Source organism: Moschus berezovskii, chromosome 16, assembly GCF_049115385.1.
Source record: "Moschus berezovskii isolate FMDL1 chromosome 16, NW_MosBer_1.0, whole genome shotgun sequence".
NCBI classification, from domain to species: domain Eukaryota; kingdom Metazoa; phylum Chordata; class Mammalia; order Artiodactyla; family Moschidae; genus Moschus; species Moschus berezovskii.
This window is the reverse complement of record NC_142475.1, coordinates 52,600,145-52,607,013: the sequence shown is the minus strand read 5'-3', so window position 1 is coordinate 52,607,013 and position 6,869 is coordinate 52,600,145. Positions and strand designations below refer to the sequence as shown.

Sequence of the window (6,869 nt, the reverse complement as noted above, 5' to 3'; positions counted from 1 at the left end):
CCCTTCTGTGACCTTGCAGCTGTAGCCTTGCAATAACCTTTTTGCAACCTTTACTCTTCTTGACACAGAAACTAGAGCCCTGTGAGGGCTGCAGGCAACCACCTAGCAAACCTTTCAGAGGGGGAGGGTGACACACTGAGCAGTCCTTCTGCTTCCATTTCTCCAATCCCCCAGTGTCTTACAGATCTTCTGTCCCTGCCGGTTCCCAGATTCCCATGGCTCCCCGCAAGGCTGATTGGTGATCACTCTCCTCTACCCTCTTCTCTGTTGTTTGCCCAGCTACCCTGGACTGCCTCCAACCTGCTAAATGAGCAAATGTCTCTGCTATCTGGTAGCCAACCCAATGAGATCCAGATCCCTCAGCCCAAGATACCATAGTTTCCTTTTATCTCAGATTTCACTTTTATCTTAGTTAATTCTTGACATTCACATCTGCTCTTTAACCTACCGTGTGGTTTCTTCTGATTGGACCTAGACTGCAGCAGGACTCTGAAGCCAAACTAGTAGGTTCCAAACTTACTAGCTGTGTGACCTTGGGCAAAGTTACTTCACCTCTCTGTCACTCAGTGTCTTCATCTAAAATGAAGTTAATGATAATAACACCTACCTCAGAGGGTCGTTATAAGGATTGGTTGAATTTATGTATATAAAGTAGAATGAATTTGTACTGACACATAATGATGTGCTTAGTCACTCAGTCGTGTCCCACTCTTTGCGAGCCCATGAATTGCAGCCCAACAGGCTGTTCTGGTCCATGGAGATTCTCCTGTCAAGAATACTGGAGTGGGTTGCCATGCCCTCCTCCAGGGGATCTTCTCAACCCAGGGGTCGAACCCAGGTCTCCAGCATTGCAGGCTGATTTTTTACCATCTGAGCCACCAGGGAAGCCCAACACGTAATGATAAATGGTAGCAGTCATGATTTGTGGTACAGTGAAATGGAAACCCACTCCAGTATTCTTGCCAGGAGAATCTCATGGATGGAGGAGCCTAGTGGGCTACAACCACGGGGTCACAAAGGGTCGGACACGACTGAGTGACTTCACTTTCACTTCACTCCGTTATCTCCAATATATCCTAATTTCCATCACTGAGTGACTTACTACTCAGATAAACCTTTGCAGAAGATACATGTTCAGTTCAGTTCAGTTGCTCAGTTCAGTTCAGTTGCTCAGTTCAGTTCAGTCGCTCAGTCGTGTCCAACTATTGCGACCCATGAATCATAGCACACCAGACCTCCTTGTCCATTACCAACTCCCAGAGTTCACTCAAACTCATGTCCATCGAGTTGGTGATGCCATCCAGCCATCTCATTCTCTGTCGTCCCCTTCTCCTCCCACCCCCAATCCTTCCCAGCATCAGAGTCTTTTCCAGTGAGTCAACTGATCGTAAGAGGTGGCCAAAGTATTGGAGTTTCAGCTTTAGCATCAGTCCTTCCAATGAACACCCAGGATTGATCTCCTTTAGAATGGACTGGTTGGATCTCCTTGCAGTCCAAGGGACTCTCAAGAGTCTTCTCCAGCACCGCAGTTCAAAAACATCAATTCTTTGGCGCTCAGCTTTCTTCACAGTCCAACTCTCACATCCATACATGACCACTGGAAAAACCATAGCCTTGACTAGACGGACCTTTGTTGGCAAAGTAATGTCTCTGCTTTTTAATATACTATCTAGGTTGGTCATAACTTTCCTTCCAAGGAGTAAGTGTCTTTTAATTTCATGGTTACAATCAGCATCTGCAGTGATTTTGGAACCCCAAAAAATAAAGTCTGACACTGTTTCCACTGTTTTCCCATCTATTTCCCATGAAGTGATGGGACCGGATGCCATGATCTTTGTTTTCTGAATGTTGAGCTTCAAGCCAACCTTTTCACTCTCCTCTTTCACTTTCATCAAGAGGCTTTTGAGTTCCTCTTCACTTTCTGCCATAAGGGTGGTGTCATCTGCATATCTGAGGTTACTGATATTTCTCCCGGCAATCTTGATTTCAGCCTGTGCTTCTTCCAGCCCAGCGTTCCTCATGATGTACTCTGCATAGAAGTTAAATAAGCAGGGTGACAATATACAACCTTGACGTACTCCTTTTCCTATTTGGAACCAGTCTGTTGTTCCATGTACAGTTCTGACTGTTGCATCTCTTTTAGAATTTTCCACAGTTTATTGTGATCCACACAGTCAAAGGCTTTGGCATAGTCAATGAAGCAGAAATAGATGTTTTTCTGGAACTCTCTTGCTTTCTCCGTGATCCAGCAGATGTTGCTCTGCTGCTGCTGCTGCTGCTAAGTCACTTCAGTCATGTCCGACTCTGTGTAACCCCATAGACAGAAGCCCACCAGGCTCCCCCATCCCTGGGATTCTCCAGGCAAGATCACTGGAGTGGGTTGCCATTTCCTTCTCCAATGTGTGAAAGTGAAAAGTGAAAGTGAAGTTGCTCAGTCGTGTCCGACCCTTAGCGACCCCACAGACTGTAGCCTACCAGGCTGCTCCATCCATGGGATTTTGCAGGCAAGAGTACTGGAGTGGCTTGTCATTGCCTTCTCCGGGATGTTGCTCAGTCGTGTCCAACTCTTTGCGACCCCATGAACCGCAGCATGCCAGGCCTCACTGTCCATCACCAACTCCCGGAGTTTACCCAAACCCATGTCCATTGAATCGGTGATGCCATCCAACCATCTCATCCTCTGTCGTCTCTTTTTCCTCCTGCCCTCAATCTTTCCCAGCATCAGGGTCTTTTCCAATGAGTCAGATCTTCGCATCAGGTGGCCAAAGCATTGGAGTTTCAGCTTCAGCATCAGTCCTTCCAATGAATATTCGGGACTGATTTCCTTTAGGATTGACTGGTTCGATCTCCTTGCAGTCCAAGGGACTCTCAAGAGTCTTCTCCACTCTCTCGCCTCTGCGCTTCCAAGATGACCAAGAAGAGAAGGAACAACAGTCATGCCAAAAAGGGCCGTGGCCACGTGCAGTCTATTCGCTGCACCAACTGTGCCTGATGCGTGCCCAAGGATAAGGCCATTAAGAAGTTCGTCATTCGGAACATCGTGGAGGCCGCAGCCGTCAGGGACATTTCTGAAGCGAGTGTTTTCGATTCCTATGTGCTTCCCAAGCTGTATGTGAAACTACATTACTGCGTGAGTTGTGCCATTCACAGCAAGGTAGTCAGGAATCGCTCTCGGGAAGCCTGGAAGGACCGAACACCTCCAGCCCGATTTGGACCTGCGGGTGCTGCCCCACGTCCTCCACCAAAGCCCATGTAAGGATCCAAGTCCTTAAAGACTGAAGAAATTTTGGTTTCTCTGAAAAGACAATAAAATGGAAATTATACTTTATGTATCATGTTGAATGTATGTTGCCAGATGGAGGAAAAAAAAAGAGTCTTCTCCAACACCACAGTTCAAAACCATCAATTCTTCAGCGCTCAGCTTTCTTCACAGTCCAACTCTCACATCCATACATGACCACGGGAAAAACCATAGCCTTGACTAGACGGACCTTGGTTGGCAAAGTAATGTCTCTGCTTTTTAATATGCTATCTAGGTTGGTCATAACTTTCCTTCCAAGGAGTAAGCGTCTTTTAATTTCATGGCTGCAATCAGCATCTGCAGTGATTTTGGAGCCCAAAAAAATAAAGTCAGCCACTGTTTCCCCATCTATTTCCCGTGAAGTGATGGGACCGGATGCCATGATCTTTGTTTTCTGAATGTTGAGCTTCAAGCCAACTTTTTCACTCTCCTCTTTCACTTTCATCAAGAGGCTTTTGAGTTCCTCTTCACTTTCTGCCATAAGGGTGGTGTCATCTGCATATCTGAGGTTATTGATATTTCTCCCGGCAATCTTGACTCCAGCTTGTGCTTCCTCCAGCCCACGTTTCTCAAGATGTACTCTGCATAGAAGTTAAATAAGCAGGGTGACAATATACAGCCTTGACGTACTCCTTTTCCTATTTGGAACCAGTCTGTTGTTTCTTGTCCAGTTCTAACTGTTGCTTCCTGACCTGCATATAGGTTTCTTAAGAGGCAGGTCAGGTGGTCTGGTATTCCCATCTCTTTCAGAATTTTCCACAGTTTATTGTGGATCACAATAAACTTTGGCTTTGGCATAGTCAATAAAGCAGAAGTAGATGTTTTTCTGGAACTCTTGCTTTTTTGATGATCCAGCAGATGTTGGCAATTTGATCTCTGGTTCCTCTGCCTTTTCTAAAACCAGCTTGAACATCTGGAAGTTCACGGTTCACATATTGCTGAAGCCTATCTAACATGTGCTCTTTCACTTTCCTTATTTTCAGCTTTTCCCAGGGAAAGTTCATTGCTCCCTTCCAATTCTGCACAGCTTTTTTTTTTTTCTGTTTTGCCACAACATTTTAGTCATGTGTCTTTAATACTATTATCACTTTAAGTAACTTGACCTGTCTCAGCCTCTGCCATGAGCAGCACCATGATATGGTCTTATCTTGAGACAGTTCAAAATAATAGCTCCAGAGTCAGACAGACCTACTCAAATCCTTTCTCAGTTAACTGTCCTGTATGACCTTGGACAATTCACCAGTCTTCCTGTGTGTCAGTTTTTTTTTAAAATGAGAGTAATACAGGTAGATGTCTACCTAACAAAGCTGTCATGAGCATTAAATGCACTAATCTGTGCAAAACGCATAGTGCCTGGCACAACAGAGAAGTACCCTATGTAGTAAACAATTACCAACTTTCACAACTATGATTATCATCATTATGCTTCTTTGTGAACAAAGTATAAGCACTGTGACTGGGATAAATCTCTATTGAATTAACGACTGTTTTGCTAAGATACAAGTGAGGTTACTGTCACAAACTCAAAAATGTGGTTTAGGGGAGATACAAATGTATTTCTTATATAACACCCTGGATGTTTACATTCCAGAGCTGATAGACTGTCTCCACAGTGTCTGTACCCAGTTGCCTGAGATCTGGGTGGAAGGCCATATCTAGAATGTTGCCCTGGTTGCACATAGTGGAAACAAATTGCTTCAGTCGTGCCTGACTCTTGGCGACCCTATGGATTGTAGCCCCCCTGGTTCCTCTGTTTATGGGGTTTTCCGGGCAAGAATACTGGAGTGGGTTGCCATGCCCTCCTCCAGGGGATCTTCCTAACCCAGGGATGGAACCCACATTACCTTTGTCTCCTGCATTGCAGGCAGATTCTTTACAGCTGAGCCCAGTTGAAGAATGCTCACCACCAATTCTGCTGCAATTGCATTCTGGCCTGCAAAATCAGGAAAAAGGAGTAACAAGGTTTAAGAACAAAAATCCACAAAATGGTACATATCACTTCTGCTCACATTCACTGTCTAAAAGATAATCACAAGGTCACATCCACATGCAAGGGAGATTAGGAAATGCAGGGTTGACTCTGGGCAGCCCAGGTAATAACAGTATCTCAAGCAGGAGGAAGGATGGACACTGAGAGAGTCCAAAGTCTCTGCCATAATGTGCCTTCTTTAAGCTACTACATCTTTTCTTAAAAGCAGGAATTAATCTTTAAATTGGAAAAAAAAATAGATCGTATTTTTAAAACACACACAATTTCATGGTAAAGTCTATTAAGAAGAGTATGGTTTCAGAGGAGTTAGGAAATACGTAGACCCAGATTCTGACCTCAAACCTTAGTGATGTGGATATGGAAGAAAAGAGAGATGCACTCAGACAAGTCAATACCCAATAAAATCAGGATGTTAAAGGGCAGGGGTTTGGAGGAGGAACTCATTCATAACAAAGGAAAATACAAAAGAGGACCACAGACGTGAAAGGGGAGATTCAGGAATAGAGTCAGGTTTAAGAACAAAAGGGGCTTTTAGTTTTTGTTAGGGGAGGAGGTATCTTAATGTTCAGTATTAAGAGCTAGAAGAAAAAGAAAGAGAATCCCATTGCTTGAGACCCAATGATATGATGTGATCAGACAGCTGAAAAAAAAACAAAAAACAGGAATACCCAGTGTCTATTTTGCTAGCATTTTCTCTATTAAAAAAAAAAATCCTCAAGCTGTAAAGAATAAAGAAAATAGCTGTAAGAGGAAATTAAAGCCAAGATAACTGTTAATCGGCTCTACCACAATACAAAATAAAAAGTCTGAAAAATAATTAAAAATAAACTAAGATAGGTGCAGTGGTAAAAATCACCAAGTTACCTTAAAGGGGTTAAAAAAATCTTTAGACTCAGATGAGTTCCATTCCAGCATACTTAAAGTGCTTTAGTTTATGACCCCAAAGTCTTTCTTATGGATCTTTGAGAAAGTATGTTGGAAAAGATGACATAAGACTAAATATGAATAGTTGCTGTCTTCAGTTTCATAAAAGGAAAAAATATATACATATATATGTATTCCAGACCCTACACCCTGATGAACTTGATGTCTTTTCCCAGGATGATTTGTGACCATGAAAAAAAAACGGTTATTATTTAGAGGCCTCTACTGATTTGCCAAGCCCACTTCATGCCAAATGGACCTCATTTCATGTAGTTGGAAGAATTAATTGATCATTAGAAGAGGATTATAGCACAAACAATATAATTTGATTCCAGCACAGCAGCTGTCCCCATTGTATTAGTCATGGCTCAATCAGTTAAAAGTCAAGGCAGGGAGGCTGTTATTAGTCTGTTGAACAGGAAGAACACCGAAGTGGCTCTCACAGTGAAAGATGAGCTGCAGAAGCCAGGCCATCAAGGAACCAGAAGTGGCACTCACTTCCCGCAGGCCTTCTTGCTCCCCATCGCTGTCTGCTCAGTGCTTGGCTTCATCCTGAGGTGACTTCACTTCTTGCTGGAGGAGGATGGCCACTGGCAGCCCCCTACTCATATTTTCCAAGCTTGGCAACCCTAGTGGAAAGAGAAAACTTCTTTT

At 43.6% G+C, this 6,869-nt stretch overlaps 1 pseudogene; it reads left to right on the top strand.

Moving 5' to 3' along the window:
• Nucleotides 1-2,629: 2,629 nt before the first annotated feature.
• On the top strand, nucleotides 2,630-3,328 carry LOC129560277 (small ribosomal subunit protein eS26 pseudogene; annotated as a pseudogene).
• The last annotated feature ends 3,541 nt before the right edge of the window (nucleotides 3,329-6,869 follow it).